This window comes from Plecotus auritus (genome assembly GCF_963455305.1).
Source record: "Plecotus auritus genome assembly, chromosome: 7".
NCBI classification, from domain to species: domain Eukaryota; kingdom Metazoa; phylum Chordata; class Mammalia; order Chiroptera; family Vespertilionidae; genus Plecotus; species Plecotus auritus.
The window spans coordinates 21,219,649-21,242,326 of NC_137774.1; the positions used below are offsets into that span (position 1 = coordinate 21,219,649).

At 42.3% G+C, this 22,678-nt stretch overlaps 1 protein-coding gene across 3 annotated transcripts in view; it reads left to right on the forward strand.

Moving 5' to 3' along the window:
• Positions 1–22,678, forward strand: part of KANSL1 (KAT8 regulatory NSL complex subunit 1) — a 177,045-nt gene that overhangs the window by 12,521 nt on the left and 141,846 nt on the right. The window contains exon 1 of one of the 3 annotated variants that reach the window (XM_080680384.1): positions 17,412–17,535. The exons of the other annotated variants lie outside the window; for them this stretch is intronic. The gene's annotated coding sequence lies outside the window, so the exon portion shown is untranslated. Of the gene's footprint in view, positions 1–17,411; positions 17,536–22,678 lie in introns of those variants that run through there. 3 annotated transcript variants of the gene reach the window in all.

Below are 22,678 nucleotides of genomic sequence, written 5' to 3' on the forward strand. Positions count from 1 at the left end.
ATTTTATAATTATTCAAAATTCTTTTTTGACTGGAAGCTATGAATCCTTTAGGTACAATTTAGAGTTTTAAAAAAATATATTTTTTATTGATTTCAGAGAGGAAGGGAGAGGGAGATAAAAAGAAACATCAATGATGAGAGAGAATCATTGATCGGCTGCCTCCTGCATGTCCCCTACTGGGGATAGAGCCTACATCCTAGGCATGTGCTCTTGACCAGAATTGAACCTGGGACCTTTCAGTCTTCAGGCCAACGCTCTATCCACTGAGCCAAACTGTCTAGGGCACAATTTAGATTTTTCTGTAAATGCCTTACTTTTCATTTGTGCATGCTGTAACACCTGCCACTTCCCTGCCTGCAGTATTTTAGCCTCTTGTATCTCAGTATGTTTTCAAAGTAATACAGAGTAAGAATTAGAAGGCTTGACCTTATGTTGAGTTGAAATGTGCATCTCTACAATTTCCACTTTGGGCCTAATTTGTCTGTACAGGAACTGCGTAGAGCAACTATTCTAGTTTCTTTTTTGCTCCACAACCCTTCTACTATTTAGACAACTTTCATGCTTGCCAAAGTATTCTCTAAGCTGAAAAAAAAACCCTAGTATTTCCAAATGTTTCTCATTAGATGTACTTAGAAATCCTTTTCACCTCATTGCTCTTATTTTTCACTATCAGGGAGCTCATCATTCCATCTGCAAAATGGAGAATTCTCTGTATATTTCTCAAGTAATTTATTAAATTACTAAATATAGCATTTCTAAAATAATACCTAAGATCAATCTTCTGCTTATATTTCTTTATTTGGGAAAATGCCTAGGTATCCACCCATTAATTTTCTGTCTAAATAATGCTCTGTCTATGGTAAACTAGGGGCCCAGTGCACGAATTTGTGCACCTTGAAAGGAACTGTGGGCTGCGAGGCTGCGGTGGGCACAGGGGCAGGTCTCGGCTCAATCTCCGTGCCCCTGCCTGGCCCCTCCTGCTGTGGCACCCAGTCCCCTGTATGCCGGCAGCCCTGCTCCTGCCGCCGCCGCTCCCACGCACTGACGATGCTGGGTTCGCTTGCACCTGCTGATTGCACGGAGTGATTGGGGCTGGCGCCAGCAGCAGGTGTGAGTGGGGCTGACAGCGACAGTGGTTGCGAGCGGCAGCTGCTGCCCCAGTCACCCCTCAGGAGCAGGGGGAGGTGGAGAAGCCCTCAGGTGTGATCGGGGCTGGCAGCCACCGCTCGTACCTGCTGACGGCACCAAGCGATCGGGACCAGTGCCTGGCGCCAGCAGCGGGTGCGAGTGAGCAAAGAATTTTTCAGTTAACCACCAGAGGTTCACCCTGATGACAGCGACCAGTGCCTTGCCTTGGTCTGGCACCCCAATTCACCTGCTCCACCATGCCACCGCGGCTGACGCCTGCCATGTTCCCCGTGTGCCCCCTGGTGGTCAGCGCATGTCATAGCGACTGGTTGTTTGGTTGTTCCGCCATTCGGTCTATTTGCATATTAGGGTTTTATATATATAGATATTTTCAGTTTTAGGATCACTCAGGTTTTTATAGAATCTTATCAAGGCTTTTATAAAAGCCCACATAAATTATATTCACATACTTACTTTCTCCTCAGAGAATTTGGGTAGACTGGTGTGGTGAGATTTTCTCTTTTAGAAGCCTTGTCTTTTTCTCAGAAGATTATTTATGCCACTATGTCTTCTGATCCCATCCTCTACAAGAGATTTGCCAATTGGACTGATTTGAAGCTCACAGCCAGAGCCCTTCTCTTGAATAGATGGGAGTTATATTGATGGCATGTTTTTGTTCATTTTGTTCAGTAGACATTTATTGAATGCCTGAGTATGCCAGGAGTAAAGCCAGAAGCTGGATAAATGTAGATAAAGGACACAGATCTGGTTTCTGTCCTCCTGTCTAGGTCTATAGGAGGTCACTCCCCTCATGTGACTGTCAGAAGTAGGTTTTTCCGTGAAATTTTTAATGTTATACTTAAATTTTTTAAAAATTCACAGAATGCTTTGGGACTCCATAACTACCTAAGAGCTAAATTAGTTTGGAAGCATCTTGTTTATTGAGTGATGAATGTGATTCACTGTCCCTGATTTGTATACTTTAAAGAATAATTTGGAAATAGAGTATTCTTCCTCCTATCTTCAATAAATATTCAAGCAAAATAAATATTCAAGCAAATTAAAGTTAGGCCTATCAGCTGTCTTGCTTTTATCACTGTTTATACCCTACTTATCAAATGACTCATCCAGTAATTATTTGGCATCTGGATTTTTTATTTTTGGTGCTGAAACCCAGGAGCATCTGGCTTTTTATATACTTACTAGAGGTCTGGTGCACGAAATTTGTGCACGGGGTGGGGGTGTCCCTCAGCCCAGCCTGCACCCTCTCCAATCTGGGAACCCTCGAGGGATGTCCAACTGCCCATTTAGGCCCGATCCCAGTGGGCAGTCGGACATCCCTCTCACAATCCAGGACTGCTGGTTCCCAACTTCTCGCCTGCCTGCCTTCCTGATTGCCCCTAACTGCTTCTGCCTGCCAGGCTGATCACCGCTTAACCACTCCCCTGCCAGCCTGATTGATGTCTAACTGCTCCCCTACCAGCCTGTTTGCCCCCAACTTCCCTCCTCTGCTGGCCTGGTCACCCCTAACTGTCCTCCCCTGCAGGCTTGATCGCCCCAACTGTCCTCCCTTGAAGACCTGGTCCCTCCCAACTGCCCTCCCCTGCTGGTCATCTTGTGATGGCCATCTTTTGTCCACATGGGGGCAGGATCTTTGGCCACATGGGGGCAGCCATCTTGTGTGTTGGAGTGATGGTCAATCTGCATATTACTCTTTTATTAGATAGGATAGAGACCTGGTGCATGGGTGGGGGCCAGCTGGTTTGCCCTGAAGGGTGTCCCGGATCAGTGTGGGGGTTCCCTTGGGGCGTGGGGCGGCCTGGGCGAGGGGGCCTGTGGCGGTTTGCAGGCCGGCCACATCCCCTGGCGACCCAAGCGGAGGCCCTGGTATCTGGGATTTATTTATCTTCTACAATTGAAACTTTGTAGCCTGGAGTGGAGCCAAGGCTCCTGCTCGCTCCGTGGCAGCAGCCATTTCTGTTGGGATTTATGTACCTTCTATAATTGAAACTTTGTAGCCTTAAGTGGAGGCCTGGGCCCACTAGGGTGTGCAGAAAGCTTGGCTTCCTCCATCGCTGGGGAAACCCAAGCCTCCCTCCTCCTCTCTCTGTGGCTGCAGCCATCTTGGTTGGGTTAATTTGCATACTTGCTCCTGATTGGCTGGTGGGCGTGGCTTATAGGTGTAGCGGAGTGATGGTTAATTTGCATATTACTCTTTTATTAGATAGGAAGCCTTCTCTTGTGACTTGGCATTTTCTTGCAATGTTTTAATTGTTTTGGCTACATAGGTCTTAGTGCTCCTGATCAGTTTCAATTTATGGTCTTTTATTACTTTTCCTTATTTTTGTTTATCTTAACTATTTTGAGAAAAGTTGTTTTCCTCCTCCTCTCCTGCCCACCTCCCACATACCTCCTCCACCCCCACACTACTTAGCAATTCAAAACTTATGGTTGAGCACCTGACTTTTATTATTTCTTGCATGGAGTATTTTAAAGTCCATCTCTAGGCTTTGTATTACATATTTGCTTTTTAAGCATAATTTTAATTTTATCTAACTAAAGTCTAGATTTTCTTTCTTAAAATTGGGTAACCATATATTACATTTTTAGTTTTTCCTGACTTACAGGTTATGCGTTTTTGTTTTTTTAAAATATATTTTTATTGATTTCAGAGAAGAAGGGAGAGGGAGAGAGAGATTGAAACATCAATGATGAGAATCATTGATTGGCTGCCTCCTGCATGCCCCTACTGGGGATCCAGCCTGCAACCCAGGCATGTGCCCTTGACTGAAATTGAACCCGGGACCCTTCACTCCCCAGGCCAACGCTCTAGCCACAGAGCCAAACCAGCCAGGGAGGTTATGCGTTTTTTATGTCTATTACTATTAAGTCATATATGTCAGTTTCTGATTATAATTTAGAACCAAGTTCTGTTATATGCATATGTCTTAGTGGGTTCTAATTTTTTTTTGAGATGGGATTTATTTTATTATTTAAATTTTTATATCAGTTCCCTCCCCAAAAAGTTTTGGGTTGTTAAACACATAGATTATTGAACCCTTCATAATTGTTATTGTAGTTTTTTATGTTTCTGAATTGATGAGCTTTATAGTTTAAAAGAAACCATGATTTAAGTTAGTCAAGCTCTCTTGTTTTCTACATGAATAAACTAAGAGCAGTAAGGTCATTTGCCCAAAGTCACATAGCTACTTAGTGACAGAGCTAGAACTTGAATGTCAGTCCAGTATTAATTATATCAGTCTAATGATTACTGGGTGCTAAACTTATACGCCAATCACATATGCAAACAATTTTTGATTTATGGGAGAAAAATGAAATGAACAATCTGGCTTGGAAATGAGTTGACTGATCATCATATTCTTTCCTGTTTAGCACATATTCTTCCTCTCAGATCTTGTATTTGTGGATCAGAGTGCCATCTTTATACTTTGGATAGTGCTGGGAATGATAATGCCAAATTCTTTCTCTTTGAACTACCCCTTTATAGAAGGCTTGCCGATCATCTGTTATAATATTCTTCAGGGAGAGTATAATATTATTGCTTTTGTTGAAGCTTTTAAAATACTGATACATTCCAATCCTATCTCACTGAAGATAACCCTTCCATTAATAGTATTTATGTTTCTTAAACTCTTCACTTCTGATGTCCTGGTTTTGTATCATTTCTATAGATGACTGATTGTATCAATTACATGTTGGGTCTTCCTCATTTCATTCTCACAGAATAGAGTAACTTCAGTTTGATGAGAACCTAATCTTTTTTTTTTTTTTTAAGTTAAAAAATGTTTTTCTTGCTCTAGCTAGTTTGGCTCAGTGGGTAGATTGCTGGCCTGCGGACTGACGGGTTCTGAGTTTGATTCTGGTCAAGGGCATGTACCTTGGTTGCAGACTCCCGGTCCTGGTTGGGGGCATGCTGGAGGCAGCCAATCCATGTGTCTCTCTCACATCGATGTTTCTCTCTGTTTCTTCGTCTCCCTTCCACTCTCTCTAAAAATCAATGGAAAAAAATATCCTTGGGTGAGGATTTAAAAAAAGAAATGTTTTTCTTTATAGAAATCTATTACGCTGCAAAATTTCATTTTTGTGAACATGTATGATGTGCCAGATATTTCCAATGTATAGTTACATTTTTTACACCTATATTTTGAGGTATCACCAGTCCTATTTTTTATTTCTTTATATGAACAGATTTTTATTAAAAAATTTTAAAACTATGGAAAATATCAGTCTTTTCTTATATATACTGCTGGCAATGAGTTTGCAAGTAACATAAAGGCAAATTAGTGCTCTGAGGTAATCTCTCAAAGGGAAATACTAGTAAATGGCAGAATTATGGCATGCCTTCTGACATTTTCACAAGTGGTTCAACATTTTTTTCCCAAAGTGAAATTGTTTAGAAATTAAGTATTTTGAAATCATTTTTATAGCTTTATTGAGATACAACTCATATATCATAAAATTTACCCATTTCAAACATATATTTTTTAGTATATTCACAGAGTTTTTAGTATATTCACAATCTAATTTTAGAACATTTTTAACATCCAAAAAAAACCTTGTATCTATCGATAGTCATTCCCTATTCCCTTTTGTCCCCCAGCTTCTGACAAGCACTAACCTACTTTCTGTCTTTTTGATATGCCTATGTTGGACATCTATACTAATAAAAGGGCAATATGCTAATTAGACCAGGAGACCTTCTGTACATCCTTCTGGACAAAGCCATGGTGGCGGGGCCGATGCAGAGGCAGTTAGGGGTGAGCAGGCCAGCAGGGGGGTGGGGCAATTGGGGCCAAGCAGGCTGGCAGGGGGGGGGGGCACTTGGGGGCAAGCAGGCCGGCTGGGGGGGTCAGTTGGGGGCGAGCATGCCAGCGGGGGGCGCCATTGGGGGTGAGCTGGCTGGCAGGGGTGGCAGTTGGGGGCAATCAGGCCAGCAGGCAGAGTGGTTAGGGGTGATCAGGCAGACAGGCAGGTGAGCAGTTAGAAGCCAGTGGTCCTGGATTGCAAGAGGGTTGTCCCACTGCCGGTTTAGACCCGATCCCTGGCAGTTGGACATCCCCCGAGGGGTCCCAGATTGGAGAGGGTGCAGGCCAGGCTGAGGGATACCCCCTGACCCTGCACGAATTTTGTGCACCGGACCACTGGTTTCATATAAATGCAATCATAATATGTGCTCCTTTATAACTAGTTTCTTTCACTTAGCATGTTTTCAAGGCTCATCTGTGTTGTAGCATATATATCAGTACTTCATTACTTTTTATGCCAAGTAATATTCCATTATATGGATATTCCCCATTTTGCTTATTCATTAATCAGTTGGTGGACATTTGGGTGTTTCCATCTTTTGGCTATTATGAATAATGCTGCTATAAATATTATTGTGCAAATTTTTGTTTAGACACCTTTTTAACAATACATTTAAAAAATTAATTTTAGAGAGGGAGGTGGGGGGGGACAGAGAGATAGAGAGAGACCAAGAGAGACAGAGAGACATTGATGTGAGAGATACATGGATGGGTTACCTCCTGTATGTGCCCAATGGGATTGAACACGCAACCTAGGTCTTGAACATGTGACCTTGTGATGCACAGGCCGACACTCCAACCAGCTGAGCTATGCTGGCAGGGCTGGACACTATTTAAAAATATATATATATATGTTTTTATTGATTTTATTTTAGAGAGAGAAGGAAGAAAGAGGGAGAGAGAGAAACATTCATCAGCTGCCTCTTGTACACCCCCTACTACTGGGAATCCAGCCCCTGACCCAGGCATGTGCTCTGACCAGGAATTGAACTGTGACCTCCTGGTTCATAGGTCGATGCTCAACCACTGATCCACCCTGGCCGGACATTTCTACATATTTTATTCTTTTTATTCTTTTTGATGTTATTGTAAATGGAATTTTATTTTATTTATTTATTTTTTAATATATTTTATTGATTTTTTACAGAGAGGAAGGGAGTGGGATAGAGAGTTAGAAACATCGATAAGAGAGAAACATCGATCAGCTGCCTCCTGCACACCTCCTACTGGGGATGTGCCCGCAACCAGGGTACGTGCCCTTCACCGGAATCGAACCTGGGACCCTTCAGTCCGCAGGCCGACACTCTATCCACTGAGCCAAACCGGTTTCGGCTGTAAATGGAATTTTAAGAAATAATTTTCATATTATTCATTGTTAGTGTATTGAAATACAATTGATATTTGTATAGTGATCTTGTGTCCTATAACATTGATGGACGTTTTTATTAGCTTTAATAATTAATTTACAGGTTCCTTGTCTATATATAAGATAATGTCGTGTACCAATAGAGGTAGTTTTACTTTTTCCTTTGTAATCTGAATGCTTTTGTTTCTTTTTCTTGTCTTATTGCCCTGGTTAGAATCTCCAGTATCATGTTGAATAGAAGTGGTGAGAGTAGACATTCTTGTTTTGTTCCTGTTCTTAGGGAGAAAAATATTCAGTCTTTCTTCATTATGATGTTAGCTGTGAGTTTTTCATACATACCTTGTATCAGATTGAGGAAGTTTCCTTCAGTTCCTTGTTTGCTGTGTAATTTTGCCTTAAAAGGATGTTGGATTTTGTCAAATACCTGTTTGTATTGAGGTGATTATATAGTTTTTATCCTGTATTAATATGGTGTCTTATATTAATTGATATTCAGATATTAAACCAACCTTGAATTCCTAGAATTAACCAGTTATCAAAGGTTATGTTGCTGGATTAACTTGCTAGTGTTTTGTTGAGAATTTTTACATCTGTATACATAAGGTATCTTGGTCTGTAGTTTCTTTGTAATATGTTTTTCTGGTTTTGGTATAGGGTAATAACGTGATCTTGCCATCGTAGATATTCTAGGAAGTGTGACTAGTTTTTTTTATTCCCTACATAGAAGGATTTTCTTCTTATTTTATTATTATTATTGTTTTTGTAATTCTTTATTGTTGAAAGTATTACATATGTCTCTTTTCCCCACATTGACCACCTCCAGCCCACCCCACCCTTTTTTACTTTGTACCACAGAAGATAAAATTTAGCTATTTTATTATTTGTTGTTCTGCTACTTGAAATTATTTCTATTTTTTTATTTTTTATTTTTTAAGTCTTTATTGTTCAGATTATTACACTTTTTCCTCTTTTTTCCCCCCCATAGCTCCCCTCCACCCGGTTCCCTACCCTACCCCATGCCCTTAAACCCCCCCGCCCCCACTGTCCTCATCCATAGGTGTATGATTTTTGTCCAGTCTCTTCCCGCACCCTCCATACCCCTTTCTCCCCAAGGATTGTCAGCCCACTCCCTTTCTATGCACCTGATTCTATTCACCAGATCCGTGGTCGGCAAACAGCTGCTCGCGAGCCACATGCGGCTCTTTGGCCCCTTGAGTGTGGCTCTTCCACAAAATACCATGGCCTGGGCAAGTCTATTTTGAAGAAGTGGCGTTAGAAGAAGTTTAAGTTTAAAAAATGTAGCTCTCAAAAGAAATTTCAATCGTACTGTTGATATTTGGCTCTGTTGACTAATGAGTTTGCCGACCACTGCACCAGATTATTCTGTTCATCAGATTTTTTATTCACTTGATTTTTAGATTCACTTGTTGACAGATATGTATTTGTTGTTCATAATTTTTATCTTTACCTTTTTCTTCTTCTTCCTCTTCTTAAAGAATACCTTTCAGCATTTCATATAATACTGGTTTGGCGGTGATGAACTCCTTTAGCTTTTTCTTATCTGTGAAGCTCTTTATCTGACCTTCAATTCTGAATGATAGCTTTGCTGGGTAGAGTAATCTTGGTTGTAGGTTCTTGCTATTCATCACTTTGAATATTTCTTGCCACTCCCGTCTAGCCTGCATAGTTTCTGTTGAGAAATCAGCTGACAATCGTATGGGTGCTCCCTTGTAGGTAACTAACTGTTTTTCTCTTGCCGCTTTTAATATTCTCTCTTTGTCTTTTGCTCTTGGCATTTAATTATGTTGTGTCTTGGTGTGGTCCTCTTTGGACTCCTTTTGTTTGGGGTTCTGTGCGCTTCCTGGACTTGTAAGTCTATTTCTTTCACCAGGTGGGGGAAGTTTTCTGTCATTACTTCTTCAAATAGGTTTTCAGTATCTTGCTCTCTCTCTTCTTCTGGCACCCCCATTATTCGGATGTTGGTACACTTGAAGTTGTCCCAGAGGCTCCTTGCACTATCTTCATATTTTTGGATTCTTTTTTTCTTTTTGGTTTTCCGGTTGGGTGTTTTTTGCTTCTTTGTATTTCAAATCTTTGACTGGATTCTTGCGATCCTCTAGTCTGCTGTTGGATCTCTGTATATTATTTTTTATTTCAGTCAGTGTATGCTTAATTTCTAGTTGGTCCTTTTTCATATCCTCGAGGGTCTCACTAAATTTATCAGCCTTTTCTAGAAGATTCTTGAAAAACCTTATAACCGTGGTTTTGAACTCTATATCCAGACGTTTGCTTTCCTCCATTTCTTTCATTTGTGACCTGTTTCTTTGTCTCCGCATTTTGGTTGCTTCCCTGAGTTGATAGAGTGGCTTTGTGTGCTAGGTGTCCTATAGGGCCCAGTGGCTCAGCCTCCCCAGTTACCTGAGGTGGACACTCTTGGTGCACCCCTTTGTGGGCTGTGTGCAGAGTCTTGTAGTTAAGCCTTGATTGTTGTTGGTATCACTGGGAGGAATTGATCTCCAGGCCAATTGGCTGTGAGGATCAGCTGTGTCTATGATGGGAGAACTTCTGTGCTGGAGACAGCCTTATGAGGCAAGCCTTGCTTCAGTGGGGCTGTGGTGCTCACTGAGTTTTGCCCCGAGTGTGTCCCTTAAGGGTCTGAGGAGCTGTAATCTGGATGGTCCTACTCTGACCCCTGGGTGCACTGGCTCTTGGATCTTCTAGGAGGTGTTAATTTAGCTTCTGCCTGAGGCCACCCAGCAGGAGCTATGGAGAGATCTGCAGATTCCTCTTCTTTGTTTGGGTTTTGGAGATGCCCAAATGAGGCCCAGCTGTGAAGCAGTGCAAGCTGCTCTGGGGCCTTGGGCCTTCTTTTGGATGTTTTGGGTCTCTCTGACTCAGCTGCAGTTTGATAGGTAAGTTTAGATTTCAAAGGACCCGGCCATTCATATGCAAAAGCCTCTGCACACAGCTTGGATGGGGCTGAGTCTTAGGGCGGAGCAAACAGCAATGGCTTCCCGTCAGCCCTGCCCTAAGAGGCCCCGGGGTCTCAGTGTCCTTTGGTAATCGTTGCAAGCACCTCTGAGAGAAAGCCGCCGTCAAATTTTGCCCGCTGCCATACAGTCCAGTTTCTCCCCAAATGAGTCTGGGTCCCCAGAATCCTGCCCAGAACTGGAGTTCAGAGCAGGCAGAAGCTTGTGTCTCCCTGCGGATTGAAAAAGTCAGCCACGTACTCAGTTGACAGCGCCTCTGTGCCTCTGCCTTTACTTCCGCAGCTCCTCTGAGTCTCCGTGTGCTTTTCTCCTCCCTTCTAGTTGTAGAATTTCCACTTAGCTAGCCTTCCTGTGGTTCTGGATGATGTCCGTTTTGTCTTTTAGTTGTAGTTTTGAATTGGTTGTGTGAGGCGGCAAGTTCAGGTGTTTACCTATGCCACCATCTTGGTTTCTCTCCTGAAATTATTTCATTTGCATCTAAATTTGATTGTGGGAATTAATCTGGAATCTGGCTGAAAGTACTGAATATTGTGTTCCATTATTTTTGTCATTCTCATTCAGAAGTGAAAAAAGATTGCTGTTAAGAAAATGATACATGATTTTTTAGTAAATGAGTGACAGAGATAAGACAGATTTTAGCATTTCCTGAATTTCAGTCATGTTCTCAGTACCTTGTGGTCTCATTTATAATACTAGAGGCCTGGTGCATGAAATTTGTGCACTTGGGGGGGGTCCCTCAGCCTGGCCTGCACCCTCTTGCAGTCCGGGAGCCCTCGGGGATGTGGGGAGGTGGCCTAAGCTGCCAGTCAGACATCCTTAGCGCTGCAGCGGAGGTGAGAGAAGCTCCCGCCACCGCCTCTGCGCTCGCCAGCCGTGAGCCCGGCTTCTGGATGAGTGGCGTTCCCCCGTGGGAGCACACTGACCATCAGGGGGCAGCTCCTGTGTTGAGTGCCTGCTCCCTGGTTTTCAGTGTGCATCATAGCGACCGGTCGTTCTGCCATTCAGCCGATTTGAATATTAGCCCTTTATTATATACTGGAGGCCTGGTGCATGAAATTCGTGCACAGAGGCGCAGTCCCTCAGCCCGGCCTGCACCCTCTTCAATCCGGGACCCCTCGGGGGATGTCTAAACTGGCAGTCGGCCATCCCTCTTGCAATCCGGGACCATTGGCTCCTAACTGCTTGCCTGCCTGCCTTCCTAATCACCCCTAACCACTCTACATGCCTGCCTGATTGCCCCTAACTGCCTCTGCTTGCTGGCCTGATCACCCCCTAACTGGTTCCCTGCTGGCCTGGTCGCACCTTAAATGCTCCCCTGCTGGCCTGATCACCTCTAACCACCTCTGCCTCAGTCCCCGTGGTTTTGTCTAGTCGGACGTCAGAAGATGTCCAGTCGACCCGGTCTAATTAGCATATTACCCTTTTATTAGTATAGTGGATACCCAAAACAATTTTTACATTAGATCTTTTCAGGTTTCATTATCTGTATAAAGTGACTATGTTCAGGGTCCCTTTTTAGCATGCATATTTATCCATAAACTAGAGGCCCAGTGCACGAAATTCATGCACTCAGGGGGGTCCCTCAGCCCGGCCTGCACCCTCTTGCAGTCCGGGAGCCCTCGGGGGATGTCTGACTGTATGTATGTATGTATTTATTTATTCATTCATTTCAAATATGTCTTTATTGATTTTAGAGAGAAAGGGGAGAGAGAGATAGAAACATCAATGAGAAACATAGATTGGCTGCCTCCTGCATGCCTCCCACTGGGGACGAGCCTACAACCCAGGCATATGCTCTGATCTGGAATAGGACCTTGACCTCCTAGTTCAGTGGTCAGCAAACTGCGGCTCGCCAGCCACATGCGGCTCTTTGGCCCCTTGAGTGTGGCTCTTCCACAAAATACCACGGCATGGGCGAGTCTATTTTGAAGAAGTGGCGTTAGAAGAAGTTTAAGTTTAAAAAATGTGGCTCTCAAAAGAAATTTCAATTGTTGTACTGTTGATATTTGGTTCCGTTGACTAATGAGTTTGCCGATCACTGTCCTAGTTCATAGGTCGATGCTCAACCACTGAGCAACACCAGCCAGGCTGGAACAGGGTCTTGAGCTTAATAGGTACTCACTAAATTTTTTTGAGTAAATGCATTAAAATTTTTTTAATGTGGCTTTAGAGTTATGATTGTAAATAATTCTTTTCAGAATTGGAATGTTTTTAGGGAACTCAAATAATTTTTATGTATAGTGTTATGTGAGTTTATGCATGGACACATTGTTTGCTGAAATCTAGAGTGGGATTTGAAGTTTGAATTAGACCTTTATTTATCTGGTTTTAGTCTTTCAATTATTAAACTTTGGAAAATAGCTTCATTCCTTCCTTATTTAATTTATCCTCACCTGAGGATATGTTTTTGTTAACTTTTTTAGAGAGAGAAACATCGATGTGAGAGAGAAACATAGGTCAGTTGCCTTCTGTACACACCCCGACTGGGGGTCGAACCTGTAACCTAGGTATGTGCCCTGACCAAGAATCGAACCTGCACCTTTTGGTGTATAGGATGATGCTCCAACCGAGCCACCCAACCAGGGCTAGCTTCATTTGTTAATAATAATGATAATAGCTAAACTTATGAGGTAGGCATTATTATACCTTTTTTACAGACTAGAAACTGAGGCTTATAGGTTAAATAATTTGCTCAAAATAACATAGTTGATAAGTGATGGAGGGACAATAAAATCTAGGGCTATATGTGGGTTCCTACATTGTATCTGTTTTCATTTTTTCAGCAAATTCTTATGAAGTGCCTCTTTTTGCAAGGCTATGGACTAGGTTCTCAGGATGGAATGGTAAATAACAAAAACAGGTCCCTGTCCTTTTGAAACTAAATGGTTTAGGCCAGTCGTCAGCAAACTCATTAGTCAACAGAGCCAAATATCAACAGTACAACGATTGAAATTTCTTTTGAGAGCCAAATTTTTTAAACTTAAACTTCTTCTAACGCCACTTCTTCAAAATAGACTCGCCCAGGCCGTGGTATTTTGTGGAAGAGCCACACTCAAGGGGCCAAAGAGCCGCATGTGGCTGGCGAGCCACAGTTTGCCGACCACGGGTTTCGGCTTTAGGACTTTCTCCTGAGTTATATAATAATTGCTTTTTTTAAAAGTGCAAAACAAAATAATTCCTTGTCCTTGTGAGATTAGTTTGGATGTGTGAAGTACTGAATATGTTATAGAGTATTCTGATCAAGAATTTCTTTCTGGCTTGTTAGAAGATATATCGTGGGTAAGTTAGAGTGCCTTTTTAAAAAATATATTTTTATTGATTTCAGAGAGGAAAGAAGAGGGAGAGAGAGTTAGAAACATCAATGATGAGAGAGAATCATTGATTGGCTGCCTCCTGCACACCCCCTACTGGGGATCAAGCCCACAATCCTGGCATGTGCCCTTGACTGGTATCGAACCTGGGACCCTTCAGTCCACAGGCTGACACTCTACTGAGCCAAAGCAACTAGGGTTAGAGTGCCTTTTTGGAATATATTTATTGTATAGATGAGAGTAATCTGAAGTTGGAATATCCATAGTTCTTGCCTTTAAGAGCTTCTCAGTCAGCTTCAGGAAGGGAGAATGATTTATGAAAACAACCTCAGAGGAATTACAGAGAGCGTATAATCAAGAGCAGAATACCAGTAGTACCAGTTACCTACATTATTAAGTGAGTAAATGATAATGGTTGTATGGTAGAACATATTGAAGGAAAAATAAGTTGGAGGTGGATTGGGGGAGAGGAATGAACAAGGAATGATGGTGATGAGGGATGGTCCTCTTCTTTGCAGCAAGAACACAGCTGACATGGATGGGTGTAGAGTTGTGTATAGGAAGGAAGGGCCTTTTTGAGGAATATATGTTATATAAAATAAATGTTGGTTGTTACATTGTTCCTATGTAGCTGGAAGTCCAGAAGTCTTGCAGATATCAGGATTGTTTGATATAAAGGCTTAATACTGTCTCTAAAGACCAAAGTTCTTGCCAACTGTCTTTCACCTTTTGAAGTTGGTGGTATCTTCAGGCTTGCTGTAAGGTAACTAGTGGTTTGAGGTGTCATGTTTAGCACTGTCTGAGGAAGAGGGAGTGTTTCTTCCTCATCCTTAGGATTGAAGAAGCTTTTCTCACAGTTCTCTTTTGGAGATCATCTGGTGGGCTTCCACCATGTCTCATTGGCCAGGATTGGGTCCATGCCCATTCCCAACCAATCATTGGCAAAGAGAATGGGTTTAAATGAATCCATTAGGATAGAGTAGATATTGGAAAGTAAACTACAATGTCTGTTCTAACAATGATTTGAAAAGTGAGTAGTATGTATGTGTGTTTTTAAGGTCTTAACTTCCACTGTGTTTCTGGGGGAAATTTTAAGAAAACATTTCTTTTCCTAACATTTTTGTGTCTACTGGCTCAACTTTGAATGTCCTTATTTGTAAAACTTGGTGCCTAAGCTGAAAGAGATCTGATTTGAGTGAAAACAAGTTGATTTATTTAAGTGCCATAAGCACTGTGAACTCCCGAGCTAACCAATGAGAGAAAAGGGAAGTTGGAATTTATTTTTCCCTAAAACACGTTTTGAAATGAGCATTTCCACCTTTTTCCTAATCCATTGAAAAAATGTACTTCATAACCTTGGTTATTTGGGGGCCTAATTAAATCTGGCAGTTGAGTTTTAAAGGTTGAAGCAGTAGTAAGATTATTTTGTGGTGGGTGTCTTGGAACATAATATTTAAGTATACACTGCAAAGGGCTTTGCCTTATTTGGTGTTTTTCATTCTGCTCATTTAGATTTCAGAAGCCTCAGATTAGGGCTCTAGTTCGCCATCTATTGGTCCTGCAATTGTATGTTTAACACCCTTATGCTATACTTTGTGGAATTACTATTATGTGGAAATATGTTTGTGTACATTTTTTAATCGACAAAATATTCTTCCCCAGGATTATACAAAAGCAGGATCTCTTTTGGATGTGTATACAGATATGTGTACATATATGTTTATTATTTGTGTAATTAGATGCTGGGACTTTCTTAGCTGGTTGCTTTTGATATTTGAAAACCACTATAATTGAGAGAGTGCTTTTAAGAGTATACACATGGAAACTCATGGAAATATAGGTGCAAATGCTGTAGGAGCTGGTGAGTTAGTGTAACTTTGAGGGAGGACTGTTTTTTTTTTTTTTTTTTTTACTAGAAGTGAGGCATACCACCGGATATTCGTTCTGGTAAGCCACAAGAGTATTGAGCATTTCTCATCTTCATTTTTGGTAGTAGAGCATACTCTTCTCATCTTCTGAATATGATGATTGAATTGTTGGAAACTTTTTTTATTCAGTCATTTAAAATAATATTTTGATGAATCCTAGGATTATTTTTTATAAAAAATCTTAATTCATCTTTTGGCAACTTTTTCTTTAGTTTTAAAGGATGATGGAATATAATTTGTGTATTTGTGTAAATGTCACACTTTGCGTTATATTACTGATTTTTTTAAATCTAGAAAAGGTTCCACTATTTTAAGATCCTATTTTGGGAAATGAATAAAATACTGTACTGACAAACTGGTCATGAGAAATGATAAAGTGCCACTACTTTAAACCAATTCTGGTATGAAGGTAGGAAGTTTGCTTTTTGTTGTGAGATTTGGGTTCTCTGCGGAGTTCTTTGTTAAACTTTTAGCATAGCCGTGAACTTCCTTTTGGTGGCGACAGGAAGCATAAATGCTCATTGTGTAATGCCATTTGCCTGTTTTGGCAGATTTGCCAAGCCATGACACCCAAAACAAGACGCGTGCTTAACGAAAACTACAGTTCCCAGCGGGCCTGGCGCTGGTGGGCCATCACTTCCCCTCTCTCTCCCGGCTTCTCCTTCCCGGGCTGGCCCGGCGCGGGCCCTGGCACGCGCCTGCGCAGTGACGACGTGCGCTTTTTTTTTTTTTTTTTTTTTTTTAACCTGGCGGCTGCGGAGTGCAGCGCTGGGGCTAGTGCCCAGGCGTGCTGCAGTGTTCGGAGGTAGGCTGCACAAAGGGCGGTAGGAAGCGCTTCACTGGTCAAGGAGCTTCCTACCCGGTTCAGCGCACGTTAGCCCTGGAATAGTGTGGTAACCTCGGCCTTAGCCTACAGGCATTCCTACACAGTGCAAATAGTTCCTCGCTCACATCCTCTCGCTCCGCCGCGCCAGTCCTCCTTGCCCCTCATAGTCGGCGCGCGGCCCCACCAGCCCCAGCGCGGAGGGAATGTGACGGCGTCAGTGCCTCAGGTTAGCCTCACCTTGGCCGCAGCAGAGCCCTCTCCCGCCTGCCGCAGTGTCGCGTGCCGCCGCCGCACGTCTGGGAACCGCTGGGGCCCCTGCGCCGCGGCCTCCACAGATGGAGGCACAGAAACAGCGGCCGCGGCGAGGAGCCATGACTGAGGCGGCGGCGGCCGCGCCTCCTGGCGGCCCGTGGGGGCGGCGCGGCGGGCGCCCCCTGGCGGCGCGCCGGGGCGGAGCGGCCCTTCGCCGCCGCAGCCGCAGCCGGCGGAGGCGCTGCTGTCCCTCCTCCCCGTGTCCCCGGCGCTCGCCCGCTCGCTCGCTCGCTCCATTCTCCCTCCGCTTCAGATTAAAGGGGGGGGAGGGAAAAGGAGCTCGGCCGCCATTTTCCCAGTGCCGCCGCCACCGCCGCCACCGCTCGGCGAACCGGCGGGAGAACCGAGCACCGTAGCAAAGCCGACTCATCTCGCCGCGGCGGCGCGGGGGGCGGCCGGAGCGCGCTCCCCGGCCTGGAAGAGACGTTCGGGGGTGGCGGCCGGGGTGCGGGTTCGGGCTGCAGACGGCGGCGCTTGTTTGTGCGGGGCGGGGGGGGGGCGGCTTCACCCTCTGCCCCCGCCCGCCCGCCCTCCCGGCCGGGCTGCGGTCCCCGGCCGTGCCCAGGCCCCGCCGGAGCCGAGGAAGGCCGGAGAAGGGGCCCTAAAGAGAAGAAAAAGCAGCCGCTCCTCGCCGCCGCCGCCTTCCCCTCCCCCTCCGCCTCGCCCCCCCGCCCGGAAAGTCAGGGCGGCTCCGGGCGCCGGGGGGGAGGAGAGGGGCCCCGGGCCGCAGCCGCCGCCGCGCGCCCCCGCCCGCCGCCGGCCCTCGGCGCCCTGGCCGGGGGCTGTTTGCAAACTGCGCCCATTTTGTGGGGCCGAATCCGCCCGGGCTACGCTCCTCCATCACGTGGTAGGTGCTGCTGCTGCTGCTCCTTTCCTCCACCTCCTCCCGCTGCCCTTTCTCCTTCTCCTCGCTCTCCCTGTGGCTCCCATTTCTCTCTCTCTTTGTTAGTAGTAACTAGAAAGGCAGGGCAGGGCAGGAAAAATCCCCGGAACTTTAAATGGCCTCTCCGGGCTTCCCCGCTGCGGGTCCGGGGCTGGGAGTCGCCCCAAGGGCGGGGGTGTGCGGGGGCCCTTTCCCACCAGCTGCCGCCTCGTTCGCCAGCTTTTCCTTTGGCGTTCTATTTAAAAATGAGGCCTTAAGAACACGATTTATTCCCGTTAAAAAAAACAAAACAAAAACAAACTCTGGCTTTCGCCTTGAACTTCTCGACTGCAAAAGGCCTTTCTCTGCTCGAAATACACATCTTGCGCGTTTCACGGTGTATATCACAACTCTTGATTGTTCTGTGAGATGGTTATTTGTTTCATTTATTTATTGTTTTTGTTGCCTGTAAATTGAGGTCACTTAGGTTTTCAGATCTAGTTTCCCTCAGGCGGACGTGTTTTTTTTTTTTTTTTTTAAACTAAAGAGGAAGAGGCATTTATTTGCTTTTAAGTGAGTTTGGGGGGGCCTGTTTTCCGGCTGACGGTCTTTTGATTCTCAGCATATAGTTTGATTGTTCTTCCATATGATAAACAGTGTCCTGATGCTTTACTTAACATCCTTTTGTTTTCCATTTTTGGGATCCCAATGTGGTATTTTTGAGAAACATGTTACTTAACTATTGCTTATTGGATTGCCTTAGGGGACAAGGGGTGACATGATGGCGCCACTTTAAATTGCTCTTTCCTCCTCCGTTTTCCCTCTTTATTCTAGAGGTCACTGGTGCATTTTTTGTGACCTATTAATAAAACTGTACTTAAGAATATTAACAACACAACTCTTAAGGCTAGAGTTTGGTACCTTAAGGGTCGGTAGACTCGAATCTGAAGGTTCCCAAAGTTCCGAGAAATCTCCCTAGTCTTGCCTCGCTTCCCTCCCCTCCATTCACAATCCTGATGTTGCCATCTCCTTTGTCACGTGGCTAGCAATCATTGTGTGTGTGTTTTTTTTGTTGGTTTTTTTTTTTTTTTGGTTTTAGGATGTGTTTATATTTTTAAATTGTAGCCCCGAAGAATCTACCCCCTCCCCATTGGAGAGAGCAAAACGTTTTAGTTGTAGAGTCGTAGAACATTTATAAAAAACGATAAAATTACATAATCTTTGCCTTGCATAATCATGATATAGTTATAGATTGTTACTGAACTTCGTTCTAAAGCACTTTCAAGTATGGAAAAGTAGTACATCGGGGTATGTTTTTCATATTTCAGAATAGTATAGTTGCTGTTTTTCCTACTTTGGGGCCATTTAAAGTACCACTATTTACAAAGGCTTAAGTGGGTGTGTTTTCCCCTCCCCCCTTCTATAGGCTATACTTGGTTCCTTTTCTAACATAATCTGACCAATTTAGAAATTTTCAGTTGTCTGCAGGTTTGTCAGTTAAAACTATTTTTCTTATATCCTAACAACAGTAAATACTTTTGAGCAATAATTATGCTTTAGCTAAGAGTATTTCGTTATATTTTTATTGTGCTTTTGATCTGGAGAATGCTTTTAATCCTAAAGGTTTAAATGAATGTTCATTTATCAGTTTCTTCATATCAGTTTTCCTAATAGTGTAAATTCCTATTTTATAAAATACCAAGTATATTTCTCTGTTTTTCTACATAGGTTATTAGCCACTTTTACAATTTAAAAAATGTGATTTAATAAACTTTTTAAAAAAGTAAATAAGAAATGTAGTGATTCGTAAGGATGCATTGATTCTTGTCCTCTTACTAGATATATTTTCAATGATTTGGGCCATTTTCTTTGCTAACAGTTACATCACATCATGTGATATGTGCAGTGTGATGTGTAGTTCTAAAAATAAGGCAAAGTAAAATGCTCATTCCTTGAGGAATTTAAAAAATGCATTATAAATGTGGGATAACTGATTTATATTTTTGATTTCAATTTCCACTAGGTTTCTCCAACACAGTATGCAATTTTTTTGACTTCAGCATATTTGGTATATTTGTTAGTGATCTCATGTTTGGAGGTTGTTAGCTTTTTATTTCTCAAATGTTGGAGAGAAATATTAAATGTGACCAAGATTCTTAACATCTGTATTATGGTTGGTCTCTGATGACTGCTCATTGAAGTAAGAAACATATGTAAGATAAGAATTTTTGATTTGTGTCTGTAGATAGTTAAAAGAGTGATCAATTAAATATGGATGGAACTTGGAGGGTGGGTGGGGTTTTTGCTCCTTTTGCCTATATGAATTTATTGAAGTGAAGTATTTAGAAGTGTTTCTGCATCTTTTCTGAAAGCTTCATTCGGAACATAAGTATTTGAGTGTTGTGCTTTACCAAAGTCAGGTGTTAACTTTTTGTCTGATTTTCTTTTTTCTTGCCTACACATGTTATTTCTATGACTAAAACTGCAGAGCATTCTTTGGTTGTTAAGTGACTTGTCATTATCCTGTTGAGGAAAATTTTGGAAGCTAGAAAATGAGTAAGCCTTAAGTTCACTTTTGAACTTTTATTATGGTGAGAAGAAAGGAAAATAACTGTAGTACTCCATTTTTTCTTCTTCAAACACTGCCAACTCTTCCATCTTATTTGTTACACTGTAACCTACATCCTCTGAATTTTATTGGGTTGGCCAAAGATTTTAATTGTATTTTAAAGTGAAAACAAGTCTTAGATTTGTTCTGTTGATGCAACCTGACTCATGTGACCTGTAAACATAGGGCCACGTGGTTGATGGTGTTGGTTGGAGAAGGTATTTTAGTGTTTGAGTGGTGCTAGTTAGGAACTTCTGTGAATAAAACTTAGGTACCTTGTCATATTAGAAACACAATTTTTAAATGTTGTGAAAATATCATAATCATGCTGTATTTTCTAAACAATAGTCATTGAAAATTCTGCGTTTAAAAAGTAATACTTATTCCTCTTATATTTAGTTAGCTTGCTTGAGGGCTTGGTAGGATTTGTTTTTTTCTTCTTGTTGAGGCTATTAAGACAAATTTATTTAAGTAACTTCCTTCCTGGAGAGAGAGAGATTTAAAAAAATTTTTTTAATTGATCACCCCCCCCCCCAAAAAAAAAAAAAAAGATCTCTCTATTGCCTTCAGTTTGGAAAGAAGGGAACAGTGCAGACTAAGTATGTGGTCTTTAGTTGATTGCCCCAGAGCCAATTTCATCATTTAGTGGTTTATTTAGAGCTCTAAAGCACCTTTTCTTTCCCCTTTCTCTATTTTAAGTAAGTGTCTGCCTTGATTGATTAGACTGTTTTAAGTCTTAGGAAGCGTCTTTACATTAGTGTACCCTTTTGCTTGATCACTTTTTGAAGTACAGTGTAGGTGTCTTAAATAAAAATGGTCCCAAACACCTGGCCTACCTACTCTCTCAGTGCAAAGAGTATTTGGACCATGTCCTTTACCCTAAAATAGGACTTTATTTCTTGGAAATCTATATTAAGACTGGTTTTCCAGTCTGCATGTTGGTTCTGAAGATGTATTTTTAAATTATAGTTTCTATCCCTAATAAATTGCCTCTGGGCATATTAAAAAGTTTTGTAAAAATATTCTTGCCAGAGTATAATAATTCATGACAAAACAAGGCTCTTTCAGTACTTCCCATTCTCTAAAAACACAGTGATAGGAAAGACAATATAAATTGGAAAAGACAAATACCCACTGTACTAGAGGTCTCCAACATTTGAAGTCCACAAGAAGAAGGTAGAAGGTAAGTGGTATCTTTGGGTATCACTTGCAGATTGTGGGTCATAGGAAAAGACCAGTTGGAAGGGTCACTATTAATTATTCAGTTATTATTTGTTTCTCCATTATGCCATGTGCCTGTCTTTTAGGATGTAGGGTAAAATATGTAGGAGAAAATAAACCAGTAGGTATAATTTACCAAAAAGACTGGACTCCAAACAGGACTGAAATTGACTTTTTTGAATGTGTTATGAGGAAACTGACTTCAAAGTTTGAAGCACAGCTCATATTTATGAATGAAAAGCAGACAAACGGATAATCTGAAAGACAAACTTGAAAGTTTGTATAAGAAGGTTTTAAACCTTTATGCTAAGAGGCCCTCAAGGGGGGAAGATCTTTTAAATTCTTGTCTCCCTTTGGGAGTCTGGCAGATAACAGTTGCTTAATAAATGTTACTTTCTGCAAGCCTTGCTTTTTCAAGACTAAGCTAGCTCCATAACATTTTAACATTTGAATGCCCTAACCTACTAAGGAAATATTTAGCTGTGTGTGTGTGTGTGTATATATACACACACATATACATATGTGTATATATGTATAGATATACTTTTTTTAAAGTATATTTTTATTGATTTCAGAGAGGAAGGGAGAGGGAGAGAGAGAGAGAAACATCAGTGATGAGAGAGAATCATTGATCGGCTGCCTCCTGCACACCCCCTACTGAGGATTGAGCCTGCAACCTGGGCATGTGCCCTTGACTGGAATCGAACTCGGGACCCTTGAGTCCACAGGCCGTTGTTCTATCCACTGAGTCAAATTGGCTAGGGCTAGCTATATATTGTAATGTTGACTATAAACTTGCCTTTTTTCCCTATTTCTAATTTTTTAAGAATTATAATTTTTGTCCCAAGCTTTTGAGAATCAGGAAATGTAAGGAGGTAAATTCAGTGCAGTTTTATCTAAATGTTATCAAAAACTCTGGTTCTTGTTACTTGAACCAGGAATCCCAAATGAGGTCTCACTCTGAATTTTAAGTACAGCAGATTCTGCTCTTGTTTGGAAAAAGTTGCTTGAGTAGCATCAAACTTAATGGAAGTTCTTTACCTTTTAATTTCTTTTTTAAAAAGGCTCAGCTTAAGATCAGAACTGGTTCATCACAGTTGGAGGGGAAGTGTTGGGGAATAAAAAAGATGAATAACAGTTTTGTTAGAATGTTAAACCAAAAATTGGTAAAAACTTACATCCAAGTTTTCTCCTGGTACTTGTTATTTGGCCTTTGTGACTGCTTATTAGTACCTCCATGGAAGGGTGTGAAGGGCAAAGAGGCAAAAAGCTAATTAATTTGATTTTTCATGTTTGCTA